At 46.2% G+C, this 14,427-nt stretch overlaps 1 protein-coding gene and 1 long non-coding RNA gene across 8 annotated transcripts in view; one reads left to right on the plus strand and one right to left on the minus strand.

Annotated features, from left to right (window-relative positions):
- The window catches only part of LOC128420146 (uncharacterized), a 41,280-nt gene extending 40,261 nt beyond the window's left edge, over positions 1-1,019 (plus strand). For both annotated transcript variants that reach the window (XR_008331983.1, XR_008331982.1), the window contains exon 4: positions 134-1,019. This is a non-coding gene — a long non-coding RNA (uncharacterized LOC128420146). The remainder of the gene's footprint in view (positions 1-133) is intronic.
- Positions 1-14,427, minus strand: part of ZMAT4 (zinc finger matrin-type 4) — a 300,023-nt gene that overhangs the window by 125,947 nt on the left and 159,649 nt on the right. The window lies entirely within an intron of this gene.

The raw sequence follows: 14,427 nt of genomic DNA on the forward strand, positions 1-14,427 counted from the left end.
ATCCAAACTGTTAAACTGATTGGCTTGCAATAAGTAACAGAAGGGTTGCAGTGAAATACCATTCTGTTCTAGTTTTTTCAATTGTCTTTACCATTTCAACTGTTTTAACTGTTTTTCTTATTGCACATTATAGTGTTGTAACCTGCCCTAGGTGAAGAGCAGGTAAGAGATCTTATAACTGAAATGAATAAATGAATAAAATATATGAAAACCATTTGCAAATGGGGCATTGTTCCTTAGAAGGTAAAGAGCTACAGGAATCGACATGTGAGCTGAGCAGGCCCAAAGATGCACCGGTCTGGATACTTACTCATGAACACCACATATGCTCAGAGGCTGGAAACTAAATCATAATCAATCTCTGTTTGCATTCCAAAATGTTAAAGTTCGTTCAATGTTAAAATGGTCCTGGTGCACATCCAGGCATTTACAGACCTAGCTGATTCATCCGCTGAGGTGCCTGTTTTCATGACCCATATTCCTCTGGTGTTTTTACTGTTGCTGTCGCTGATGGAAGTATTGAGGGTGCTGTTGTATTAGCATATTGATGATTGCTATGTTTAAACTCTGTACTTTTGTTCTGTTTGTGAGTTGCCTAGAGGCTATTTTTGTATTGGGTGACTAATAAATCAAATAAATAAACAATTTCAAGTTTCAGCTGCATCGCTAATTACTATTTAAAGAGAGGGAGCTGTAAGACCATTACATTACCTAACTGCCACTGCTCATGGTTCCAGTGGGAGGCTTTCTAAAATAAATTCCAGTACTGGAGTACTAAATGCAGCTTTTTTGTTCTTTCTATTCCATCACTGTCTGGGCCATAATGGGAGGCAAGGAACAGGCCAGCAGGAATAGTGAATAGCCAGGAGCAACTCCAGGGAGATCCTGTCCATGAGTCCTGCTCGGGGGGTGCTGGGCAGAACACCAGACTATGGTGGCCCCAGACTCCTGGGGTTGCCGGGTCAGGAGCATCCCAAACCCTGAAGTTTCAAATCAGAGACCTGGAGCATGTTGGAAACCAAGCCTACAGTGGTGCCCCGCAAGACGAACGCCTCGCAAGACGGAAAACCCGCTAGACGAAAGGGTTTTCCGTTTTGGAGGCGCTTCGCAAAACGAATTTCCCTATGGGCTTCCTTCACAAGACGAAAGCCCATAGGGAAATCTCCGGGACAGCGGGGAAGCGCAGCGCGTCTTCCCCACTGTCCTCGGACCTCTTCTGAAGGCTGGCGGTGGGGCGGAGAGACCTCCTCCCGCCGCCAGGCTTCGGAAGGCTCCTCCGAAGGCTGGCGGTGGGGCGGAGAGACCTTCTCCCCGCGCCAGCCTTCGGATGGCTGTCCTGAAGACTTGCGGTGGGAGGAGGGTTTTCCTTCCCACCGCCAACATTCAGAATGCTGTTCTGAATGTTGGCGGTGGGGAGGAAAAACCCTCCTCCCACCGCAAGCCCCAGAAACAGAGGAGAAGCGCTGCGCGCCTTCCCCTCTGTTCCCGTACCTGTCCTGAAGGCTTGCGGTGGGGAGAAAAGCCCTTCTCCGCACCGCCAGCCTGGCAAGCGGTCTCCATAGGAACGCATTAATTGATTTTCAATGCATTCCTATGGGAAACCGTGCTTCGCAAGACGAAAAACTCGCAAGAAGAAAAAACTTGCGGAACGAATTAATTTTGTCTTGCGAGGCACCACTGTATATAGGGAGAAACTGGCAACTCTCCCAGGCACCTGGCTTGGTCTCCGGTTGACCTCCCTGGCTGCATTCCCCAGCAAGATCCAGGCTAGGTCTTGATAGGCGATTCTTCCCAGCATGGGAAGAACACACCCACTCCCTCCTGCTCCCCCGGCAGGGAAAGGAGATAGACAGAAACGTATTTACATGCTTTTATTTCTGTCTCTTCAGCATTACAGAAAACGTGTCTGTACTCTTCCAGCAATCAAGTGACAAAGACTTCCTGTACTTCCTGTACATACGCAAGAGGAAGGTCTCAGATTACACTCTGAGCAAATTCCAGTGCATTCCCCTGTGAATTGACTGTCCAACTGTTTCCCACGGACAGTCCCAACATTCCCATCATGTGATGTTTTCAAGCTCGCAGTTTGCAGCTACGTTGCACCCATATCGTAACAGGCCCTGCTGGTGACACATCGATCATTAAGCACAGCCGCTGATTGCATATCATTCAAATAAAAACAGAATGTCTAACAAACAAACAAATATGTCGCTTGTTGGAAATTAACCTCAGCTAGTGCAGTGAGTTGGGGGGGCGGGTTTCTCAGGTAGAGCTGAAGTAAGGGGGTCCCTCTTCCTCACCGGCTGAGGTAGAGGCAGCCCAGTGGATAGGAAACGTTTAATGTCAGCTCCTTGCTTCTGGCCAGATTATCTGCATGCCCTGAGACCCGGACGCTTGGACAAAGGCTATAGCAGGAAGTGAGGAGCCTAGCGTGGTGGCTTGAGATGAAGACCCTCTCTGGCTCACAGGCTGATGCCCCTGCAGGCTGCAATTCTAAATGCGCTTTCCAAGGACCAAGCCCCACTGGACTCCAAAGGACCTGCTTCTCAGAAGATGCGCTTAGTTTTGTGCTGCTGGCAGGGCTTGTCAAGGGATCCTCCCCAAAGCTATTCCCCAAAGCAGTTCTCAACAAGCTCTCATGATCAGCCGCTGTGAATGGGTGTAAATGGCAGCCAGAATTGCAGGCCTTGAATTTCCTTCTGACTTTGGAACTACTCAGTATCTACGCAGTATCGACCTGGCCACAGTGATCCATGCAACGGTCACCTCCAGGCTTGACTACTGTAATTTGCTCTACGCGGGGCTGCCCTTGAAGCTGTCCCAGAAACTCCAGTGGGTGCAGAATGCTGCAGCGAGGCTCCTCACGGGGTCTCTGCCATGGAAGCATATTCACCCAGTGCTTTTCCAGCTGCACTGGCTCCCGGTGGAGTACAGGGTCAGATTTAAGGTGCTGGTTTTGACCTTTAAAGCCCTTCATGGCCTAGGACCCTCGTACCTATGGGACCGCCTCTCCTAGTATGCCCCACGGAGAGCCTCAAGGTCCATAAATAGCAACACCCTAGTGGCCCCGGGCCCTAAGGAAGTTAGATTGGCTTCAACCAGAGCCAGGGCCTTTTCAACACTGGCTCCGGCCTGGTGGAACGCTCTGCCTCATGAGACCAGGGCCCTGCAGGATCTGATTTCTTTCCGCAGGGCCTGTAAGACAGAGTGGTTCCACCTGGCCTTTGGCTTGGAGCCAATTAGATTACATCCCCCTATTTCTTTTTTCTTTTTCCTTTCTCCTCCTGTGATGAGGCTGCATTTTAATATTTTAATGTTTCAATATTTTAATCTTGTTTTTAAGTTGTATTCATTCAACTTGTTTTTATTATTGCCTGTTATCTGCCCTGAGCCCAGCCTTGGCTGGGGAGGGCGGGGTATAAATAGAAATTTTTTATTATTATTACTCCCACCTTCATCAAGACTTATGCTGTTCTACAAGACATTCTTGTTCGTTCAGAAGAATACACAGCATTAACTTTTGACTCTAAAATAATCCTTTTCCAAGCTTTTCATTCTAGTATGTAAAAATACATAGCCCTACAATCTCAAATTTGCTAACAGCAACAAAGGTGTTAATAGCAAAAAGACTGAGACATATAAAAGCAATCCCTTCAAGGTGGATGAATGATAGGGCTGTGCACAGTCCCCCTTTCTGACCCGACCCAAAGGAGGCCAACCCCTCCTTTCTGTCTCCTGACTAGAAGCAGAAGTGTTCGATCCTGCAAGGTACAAGGTGCTTCTTTGCAAGAAGCACCTGCAGGGATGTTGTTGTGGAGAGAATCACTTGCAATGGAGTGTCATGCAGGATTGAATCCCAATTCACCCTTCCTCAAATACCTCCCTGCCAGACCTCCAAACCTTCCAACATTCCTTAGGTAAAAATAGGGACATTACTCACTCCCAGCAACTGACTCTCCTCGAGGCCCCAAAGCATTTCCAATCAGAAGAAGGGGGGGTGCCGCCACCAACACACCAATGGGACACAGCACACATGGCCTTCACCGTCCTGAGAAAGCCCCTTCATCCCAATTTTAATTTACGCTTTGGTGGATTGACAAAAAGACAAACACACCATTAAATACACTCTAGAAAGGGGCAAGTAAAGGGACATGGGTGGCGCTGTGGTTTAAACCACTGAGCCTTGGGCTTGCCGATCAGAAGGTCGGCGGTTCGAATCCCTGTGATGGGGTGAGCTCCTGTTGCTCAGTCCCTGCTCCTAGCACTTCAAAAGCATGCAGTGCAAGTAGATAAATAGGTACCGCTCTAGTGGAAAGGTAAACGGCGTTTTTCGTGCATTGCTCTGGTTTCTCCAGAAGCGGCTTAGTCCTGCTGGCCACATGACCCAGAAAAACTGTGAGTGGACAAATACCGGATCCCTTGGCCAGTAAAGCGAGATGAGCGCCGCAACCCCAGAGTCATTCGTGACTGGACTTAACTGTCGGGGTCCCTTTACCTTTAGAAAGGGGCAAGATTAGACACGGATGCACAAAAAAATTATTTAAAAAATCAAGGCTCCTTCCGCTCTGCCCCACTCCCCCTTTCTTCTCGCCAGGCTGGCCCTGCCCTCTGCCTGCCCCTCAGAAGCCCAGCCTTTCCTCCTCCTCGCCTGCTCTTCAGCAGCCACTATGAGCTGCCCAAGGGAGGTGGCCGGCACTGGTGGCCCTGGAGAGTCCCTGGAAAGGCCTTGGAGAGGAAATAGGATGCTCTCTTGCAGCCACTATTGCTCAGGTCATCCTGCTCACTGAGTTCAGCAGCACTGGCAGGGGAAATAGGGACATTCCAGGATCAAATCAGAAGATGGGATGGCTTTCGTAATTCTGGGACTGTGCCTGGAAAATCTGGAAACTTGGAGGGGATGGACCTCACAGCCCATTCCCTCAGCGACACCCTCGCTCCCCCCAGGTCCCAGGTTCTCTGGAACTGCTGGCTCCTGCAGCACAGCAATGGCTGATGGTAGTTGGCTGGGCAGTTGCTATGGCAACAGGACCTTAAGGATGGGCAGTGAAGAGGCTTGGGGCTGGGTTCTGCAGAGTGCTCTTTTGCGAGATCCTTCCACTCATGAAGAAGCACCCACCGGCTGGTGAGTGGATGATTCAGTCCCGCTATCCCCTCCCCCTAACACTCCAGGGTGCCTGACCAAAGATGATCCTGTGGGTGCCAGCACCCATCTTGGCTGAAGCCTGAATTTCCCCCTCCCTACTCTGAATCAGCATGATTTGGCTTGGGTTTCAGGCTTTGGCCAAATCTGGTGCACAGTTCTAATAAAGAACGCATGGCAACGGGCACAATTATTGGAAATTTATTGGAAATAGTAAAAATAAAATTTTAATTAACTATTGGAAGATAAATTTGGTGTAGAAATTAATGCATTCATGTTTTACTGCTATATAAGCCACAGTTTAATATAGTTTGTATAATTTTTAAGTGGATTGCTTATGCTGTCTAGATATATATTGTCTAATCTGTGTTTTCATATTTATAATTTTTTAAAAAACAGTGGTGAATGGACAAGAGAAGCCATAGCAATCTCAGGAGGAAGGGCCGTAGCTCAGTTACACAGCATCTGTTTTGAGTGCAGAATTCCATCCCTGGCATCTCCAGGTAAGGGCTGGGAGGGACTCCTGTCTGCACCCCAAGAGAGCGGCTGCCAGTCAATGTACGCAATACTGAGCCAGATGTACCATTGGTCTGACTTGGAAGAAGGCAGCTTTCTATGTTCCTCATCGTATCTCCTACTTCACTGTGGGTTTTAAAGGGACATACACCTTCTCCAGACCACAACTGGGCAAAATGAACTTTGCACACAGAGATAGTACTCAAGAGGAATGATTGATGGTGGTAATGTTACACTCATTCCACTTCTGCAGGGTTTGGTTTCCTTTGGAAGGTCACTGGAGGCGCACAGCATTTTGTAAAATTTGCCTTTATACACAAATATCCAGGATGGGCAGAATAGCCACAGCATATGCTCTCCAGCAGGCAGCTACATACCCTGCTCCACATCAGATCTCTGGGTAGAGGCAGGCTGCACCCCAAAATGCTGTGAGCTTACAGAGCCCCCAAACATAATCCTTTGTTCCCTTTCACACCATCCTTCCCTTGGAGTGAAGTGAGGTCTGCTTTGCCCTATGCAGAAGCCTTAAGAACCAGCTCTCAAGAGCAATCACCGGACAATGAGCTCTCATGGCGACACATTGCATTTAATTTCCCTGGCAAAAGTTGTACCTGGAAATTTCACCACGACTGTTAGCCGTTTCTTCCAGCAGTGTTCCTACTAACCTTCTCTGTCCAAACTCCTCAACTTGCAGCCATTCCACTCTTAAAGTCAGTGTCCATGATTGTGCCTTGACTACGCGCATTGGACTAGGCTAGACTACTTCTGCATCCCATCCACACTTCATTTTGGGCTGTGAGAGAAATAGAACAACCATAGCAGGACAGGCTAATACATGTGTGACACTTCTAATGGGCTATGTATTCCTTTAGAGCACCTTCTTTCCAACTTTGGAGCCCCAGAAATTGTTGGACTGCAACTCCCATCATCCCTGGCCACTGGTCCTGCTAGCTATGGATGATGGGAGTTGTAGTCCAACAACATCTGAGGACCCAAGGTTGAGAAAGGCTGCTTTAGAGAGGCACAGAAAGGACAGTGTGAGTTGCCATGGGGGCAGGGATGCAACTCCACCTATGAGAAGCCGGAAAACTTTTGTGACCTTATGCACGTGGCAGATGTGGGTGGGAAGAGTCACCTGAGATTGCTGGGAGAGAAGAGGAGGCATCAGGTGCTTCTGACCCCTCCCCACTCCATTTCTGAGGCTAGGGCAGAGGGTTGAAAAGCCAACAAAAAAGAGCCAGAATAGAGCCATGTTTCATAAGCCTTCCTGCCACCACTGGCAGAACTCTAGGATACTACAGTTGGGCAAAGAATTCACAGGAATGTTTCTGCCATCCCCTCCAAGAGAGATGTGACAGAATTCCATGGGAAATGGAAGCAGGAGCAGAAATTGCAGCAATCCCATTGGACATCTGAGGTCAGAAACAAAAAATCATGCAATAAAATACAAGCGGAATGAACTGTCCTTCCCTTCTTTTAGTACACAAATATTATGTACATAATAGTGTTATTTTCTGAATTGTTTTAGATGTTTCCCTAGCACTGAAATTATTTATGTAATTAATTGCATCCATATTGGCCACAGTGGATTGCAAGGCTAATAAGGGGTTAGCCACAGTGGATTACAAGGGGTTATAGCAGAAGCTGGATTTGCAGCAGAACAGAAGCAGCCCTGATTGCGATGGTCACAGGACAGGAGAGACATCGCTACCTCCCATCCCTACCTCCCAGTGAGAAAATGAACTATTCCTAAAACCACCACCTCCCTCACCTTAAACTTCCTCTCCCCAAAGTTAGAGATAAGTTTCTAGTGCATTTATATTTTTCTTCTGGTGAAGGTTAGTGGATGGGGAGAACAGACTTGATTTTAATTAAACTTGTCAGACATTCACTGGCTGCCTCGACCTTCTAGCTTTTACAGGCTGACAAGAAAAGGCAGATAAAACAGCTTTGTTCAGACCCGTGTGGGCTCAGGACTGGAGTTCACTTGTCTTCAACCTTTGTTTTAGCTTTTTAAAAAAATCAGAACAACTCAGACCTCATGCTTCCCCACCACTTCTTACATTGCAATAATGGAGGAGGAGAAAAGGGCACTCCAGTTTGCAAGAGGCAGGAAATGCATTGTAGGATTGAAGTAAGATTGAACCCAAATATGTAATAATAAAAGATAGATTGCAGCTATGAAGCAGGGAAGTGCAAAATATTTCCTATTTCTGTGCATGTTTCCATCTTGCCAAAGAATGACTCTGCGTGTTTGGAATCTCAAGATCATGGGTTTGCGACCTATGTTGAGCAAAATATTCCTTGCATTGCTGTGGGTTGGACCAAGGGTACTAAAGCAGCTTGCAGATGTAATCTGAGAGCCTCTGTCTATAGTCTTTGAGAATTCTTGGAGAACAGGTGTGGTTCTTGCAGATTGGAGGCGGGCAAATGTCCTCATCTTCAAAAGGCAGGTAGAAGGAAGACCCCTGTAACTACCAACCAGTGAAGTTAACATCGATACCAGAAAAGGTCCTAGAACAACAGACAGTTTGTGAGCATTTAGAAAAGGATGCTGTGATTTCTTAAAAAATAGGTTTCTCCAAAATAAGTTTGGTGGATTCAGGGGAATGCTGTGGACATAGTGTATCTTGACTTCAACAAGGCTTTTGACAAAGTTCCCCATGATATTCTTGCAAGGAAGCTGGTAAGAGCAGAGGTTGGATGGCCATCTCTCATGGATGCTTTAGCTGAGATCCCTGCATTGCAGGGGGTTGGACTTGATGACCCCTGTGGTCCATTCCAACTCTACAGTTCTGTGATTCTACAAAATTCTCAAGATATTGGTATCCTAGGAAAAGTGGGCAACATTCCATGTTGAAGTGCTAATGTGGGTTCATTTTGCTTTCCTTGTTCACCCTCAAAGCATCGGGAGGCTAGCTTGGGGACTGCGTATGCTTCCTCATTCTATCCCATTGGCTTAGAAGGGCAAACAACTTACCAATGAGGGAAAATGGGCAACCTCTATCTGCCTCAGTCAGTCCCTGTGACCATACATGTCATTCCTTCCGGCTCTACCTCAGATTGGGCTGCATCCACACCACAGTTCATTCCATTTCCCTGACTTTCCCCTAACTGTTAATATCTGCATTATTTCTGAGCTTTCATGTGTTGTAAAAGCCACTCTCAGAAAAACTGAATGTTGATATGTTGACTGTTCTATTCTGTGTTATTAGATTCCTTAACCTGGAAAATCATGGGCATAAAGTGATGAAATCTGGGGTGGTATACCAGCACACAGTTCTTTCCTGCTGTTTCCATGGGGGAACAGATGTATGAATGTGCATAAAGAGTGGGGGAACAGCAACACTGTCCAATGATGCTGCTTGCTGTGCCACACCGCATCCACATGAAATTTAGTGTGACATGCTGGCATACTGGTCAAAAAGCTGCAGTTACACAACATGAATACTGCAGTGTGTGAAAAGAACATTAGAAAATGGGAAAGTGGCAGTAGCATTATGATCAGCCAAAATGAGTGCAATGAAGACCCCTTCCCAGCTTCCCAGTCCTGACAGGCACCACCGCTTGCCACCTTCTTTTGAATGATAATTCTGTGCAAACTTCTTCTTATTGACTGGCTCAACCAGCTGAGTGTCTAAATGCCATACCTTGGAGATTCAAATGGTCACACCAAGGAGCCTTTATCCATGCTGATGACGGGGTCCAAGAAGGCTTTCTCTCCTTTAAGTAAATGAAATGCGCCTGAGCTTTTAAAACGTCCTTTCCACTTGGATCAAAAAAACCTCCCTTTCCAAGCTTTGCTTGAATATGTTGACCATGTTTTCCACAACATGACATCTTAGGGCTGTATTTTAGTATTCCACATTATGGGCTACACCCGTTTGGGTCATATGGGCTAACATAACTAGCAGGCATTCCAACATGGGACACTCTACAGAGCAGCCTGAATCCCCCTGGGTTCTCCTTACCCCATGGATATATGTGCCCTAGGCCAATTGTAAGCAGTTTTTCTATCTGCAAAAAGCCACTTGTGTCAACAAGAGCTGTGAGCATGCCCTTAGAACAGCCTTTACCAATGTGGTGCCCTCCAGGTGTTTTGGACTACAACACCTAGACAGGAGATGTAGTCTGAACATTCTGGGAGGTATCAGGTTGAAGATGTCTACCTTACAGTGTGGAAACTAGTGAAAAAGTCATTTGTTGTGTGGGATGAAGCTGCAATACTGGTTTTTCAGCAGGTGGGTTGATGTTGCTTACCAGCAGGAAAAACAAGGCAGTAGTGAGGTCAGTGCAGTGTAAATGCACCAGCAGAGTCCATCTATACCCCTACAAGTGTAAATGCACTGTCCAGGATTCTCTGCTGCCTTGTTCCTCCCTCTCTCCTGCCCCGTAAGGGATAATGACCCACCTGTCAGAAAGCGAGCACAGCAGCCCCACCCCAACCAGCAAGCAGCTTCCGATTACTGTCAGTAATTTATGAATTGCCTTCCACAAGAATCTCAAAGTGATGTTCATAAAAGCAACTAAAATAGCTTTAAAAACAGCTCCAAAACCCCTCCAACTAAAAACGAAAGGGAATAAACACCAAAGGCAGACTTCTTTGCACCCAGCTGGAAAAACTCAATGAAACTGCTTTAGAAGCCTTGGTGTTAACCAGCATAAATAATAATTTTAAAGTATTAATTGCTTTGTCTAGATGAAGTTTTGCTGACCATTTGCTGTTATTAATTTACATTATGCTTCATGTATAATTACTTTGTACACTGCTTTGTGAGGGCAACTGACTTGAAAGGGGTTTATTTAATCATTTAATAAGTAACTAAATTTTTAAAAAGCATAATGGCTCGATTTAGCAATGCTTAATAGGAAAGATCCAACTCCCTCCAACCTGACTGAGAAATTCCTAGGAAGCAGTGGCGAAACTGGGGCACAGCCCTCCCTTTTCTTTCCTGTTGCACACACTTCCTTGAATCTCCTGTTCTCTAACAAATCACCTCTCTGCATAATCCAAAAGTATGACTATGGCAATGACGTCCCTCCCACATGACTTGAAGAAGAAATAAACATGTAACTGGTTCAGCTACAGGGAAAGTCAGTCCTGGGAAGAAAGCTCTGACTCCACCTGTTGTTCAATCTAAGGCTTGTCAAGGCTGGGTTCGGATGCAGGTCAACACACAAGCAGCAGAGTCTTTCAGTGCAGTTAATTCTTCATTCAAGAAAACAGCACACAACTCAGCCACACTCCTGGCGGGTCTTGCCCCTAGAGAGAAGTTGCCAGGATGGACAGTGCCCTCCTTCTTCCCCACTAAGGCTCCTCCCCTGCAGCCTCAAACTGCATCTGGGTACCTGCTATCTCTCTTCCGCATCATCCTGCACATCCTGGGAGACCAGTGGGGAGGGGAGCTTGTTGCAGTAGGAAAAGCAGACTCCTGGCATTCTCCTGCAGCCTCTTGCTCCCCACCCTCTGCTTCAGTCTCTGAGTCTGAACTACTCCCTATCACTGGCTCTCCTTGCTCTCAAAATCCTGTGGCCTCTTCAGCATTGAACAATGCCCCCGACTCTTCCCCCTCTGACCTCTCCTCAGTGTCACACCACCAATCCCCGGGCTCTGAGCCTTCCTCCTCTGGGGAGTCCCTTGGGGGTTCCCTAGCTGGGGCCTCCCACCACTCCTCTTCATCCAGTCCGTCCCAGCCTTCTCCAGCACAGTAGATACAAGAGGAGTCAGGACGGCTTTGAAAACAGTCCCATGTGGTAGCATTAGCCTATCAGAATGTGTGTGTTGGTTGGAGCACTTTGTTAATTTTTTTTTGGGGGGGGGGTGTTTTGGATAATGAATAGTTAAATTGATTTCAGGGGAAGAAAACTGCATGAAGCTGGAAGCAAGTTTTCCTCACTTTTTAAATAATGTGTTTAGGGTTGGTTTTTGTTTCATTTTTTAAACAGACATGTACAGGTAAACAATTGTAAGTTTAAAAATTGTAAGTTGGGTGATACAGCTTAATTTCTAAATACGAGGGATGGAATCAATGTTGCCTGGAAATCCTACTTGGGCTTTCCTATGTGGGAGCTCTTTCCTTATCCAGAGATGTGCCAAAAACAATTGAAAATATATATTTTTAAAGATGAGAAGGGAATGGCACTCTGCCCATTTGTAAAGGCACACTTTCCTATGTAAGTGCTGTACAAGCCATGTTGTGATTAAAACAGCAAGCTTAAAAATGGCCTGTACCAGCCTGTACTGCAAGGAATCCTACTTCAAGGGATCCCCCTTCATGGATCACTGCCTTGCCATGGCGAAGGGGCTTGAATAACTCAGAGAAGCTATGAACTATGCCGAGCAGGGCACCCAAGATGAACAGGTCATAGTGGAGAGTTTCGACCAAACGTGATCCACCTGGAGGAGGAACCGGCAAGCCACTCCAGTATCCCTGCCAAGAAAACTCCATGGACAAAGACAACAGGCATATAAAAGTTATGACGCTGGAAGGTGAGCCCCTCAGGTCGGAAGGCGTCCAACATGCTACTGAGGAAGACCGAAGGATAAGTACAAGTAGATTCAGAGCTGATGAAGTGGCTGGGCCAAAGCCAAAAGGACGCTCAGTTGCGGATATGCCTGGAAGTGAAAGGAAAGTCCAATGCCGTAAAGAAAATTATTGCATAGGAACCTGGAATGTAAGAACCATGAACCTGGGTAAGTTGGATGTGGTCAAAAATGACATGGCAAGAATAAATATAGACATCCTGGGCATCAGTGAACTAAAATGGACGGGAATGGGCAAATTCAGTTCGGATGACCATCATATCTACTACTGTGGGCAAGAAACCCGTAAAAGAAATGGAGTGGCCCTCATAGTCAACAAAAGAGTGGCGAAAGCTGTACTGGGATGCAATCTCAAAAATGATAGAATGATCTCGATACGAATCCAAGGCAGACCTTTTAACATCACAGTAATCCAAGTTTATGCACCAACTACTGGTGCTGAAGAAACTGAAATTGACCAATTCTATGAAGACTTATGGTCTGAAGCTCAACATCAAAAAAACGAATATCATGGCCACTTGTCCCATCACCTCCTGGCAAATAGAAGGGGAAGAAATGGAGGCAGTAAGAGATTTTACTTTCTTGGGCTCCATGATCACTGCAGATGGTGACAGCAGTCGCAAAATTAAAAGACGCCTGCTTCCTGGGAGAAAAGCAATGACAAACCTAGACAACATCTTAAAAAGCAGAGACATCACCTTGCCAACAAAGGGCTGTATAGTTAAAGCCATGGTTTTCCCAGTAGTGATGTATGGAAGTGAGAGCTGGACCATAAAGAAGGCTGATCGCCGAAGAATTGGTGCTTTTGAATTCTGGTGCTGGAGGAGACTCTTGAGAGTCCCATGGACTGCAAGAAGATCAAACCTCTCCATTCTTAAGGAAATCAGCCCTGAGTGCTCACTGGAAGGACAGATCGTGAAGCTGAGGCTCCAAGACTTTGGCCACCTCATGAGAAGAGAATACTCCCTGGAAAAGACCCTGATGTTGGGAAAGATGGAGGGCACAAGGAGAAGGGGACGACAGAGGATGAGATGGTTAGATGGCGTTCTCGAAGCTACCAGCATGAGTTTGACCAAACTGCGGGAGGCAGTGGAAGACAGAAGTGCCTGGCGTGCTCTGGTCCATGGGGTCACGAAGAGTCGGACACGACTAAACGACTAAACAACAACATGAAGACTTACAACACCTTACAGAATTGACACCAAAGAAGGATGTTCTTCTCATTATAGGGGATTGGAATGCTAAAGTAGGGAATCAAGAGATAAAAGGAACAACTGGCAAGTTTGGCCTTGGAGTTCAAAACGAAGTAGGGCAAAGGCTAATAGAGTTCTGTCAAGAGAACAAGCTGGTCATCACAAACACTCTTTTCCAACAACACAAGAGACGACTCTACACATGGACATCACCAGATGGGCAGCATCAAAATCAGATTGATTATATTCTCTGCAGCCAAAGATGGAGAAGCTCTACACAGTCGGCAAAAACAAGACCTGGAGCTGACTGTGGCTCAGATCATCAGCTTCTTATAGCAAAATTCAAGCTTAAACTGAAGAAAGTAGGAAAAACCACTGGGCCGGTAAGATACAATCTAAATCAAATCCCTTATGAATACACAGTGGAAGTGAGGAACAGGTTTAAGGATTTAGATCTGGTGGACAGAGTGCCTGAAGAACTATGGATGGAGGCTCGCAACATTATACAGGAGGCAGCAACGAAAACCATCCCAATGAAAAGGAAATGTAAGAAAGCAAAGTGGCTGTCTAACGAGGCCTTACAAATAGCGGGGGAGAGAAGGCAAGCAAAATGCGAGGGAGATAGTGAAAGATACAGGAAATTGAATGCAATTTCCAAAAAATAGCAAGGAGAGACAAGAAGGCCTTCTTAAACGAGCAATGCAAAGAAATAGAGGAAAACAACAGAATGGGAAGAACCAGAGATCTGTTCAAGAAAATTGGAGATATGAAAGGAACATTTTGTACAAAGATTACCATAATAAAGGACAAAAGTGGTAAGGACCTAACAGAAGCAGAAGACATCAAGAAGAGGTGGCAAGAATACACAGAGGAATTAAACCAGAAATTGTATTGTATTGATCTTTATTACGGCCATTGGCCCATCACACGACAGTTTCCCATACCAACATAATGTACTTAAACCTCCAAATTTAAAACCGCCAAGACTTACAAAAAACAGACAAGAACCAAAGCAAAACAAAAACAAAAGACCA

The sequence above is a fragment of the Podarcis raffonei genome, chromosome 8 (genome assembly GCF_027172205.1).
Source record: "Podarcis raffonei isolate rPodRaf1 chromosome 8, rPodRaf1.pri, whole genome shotgun sequence".
In the NCBI taxonomy this organism is placed as follows: domain Eukaryota; kingdom Metazoa; phylum Chordata; class Lepidosauria; order Squamata; family Lacertidae; genus Podarcis; species Podarcis raffonei.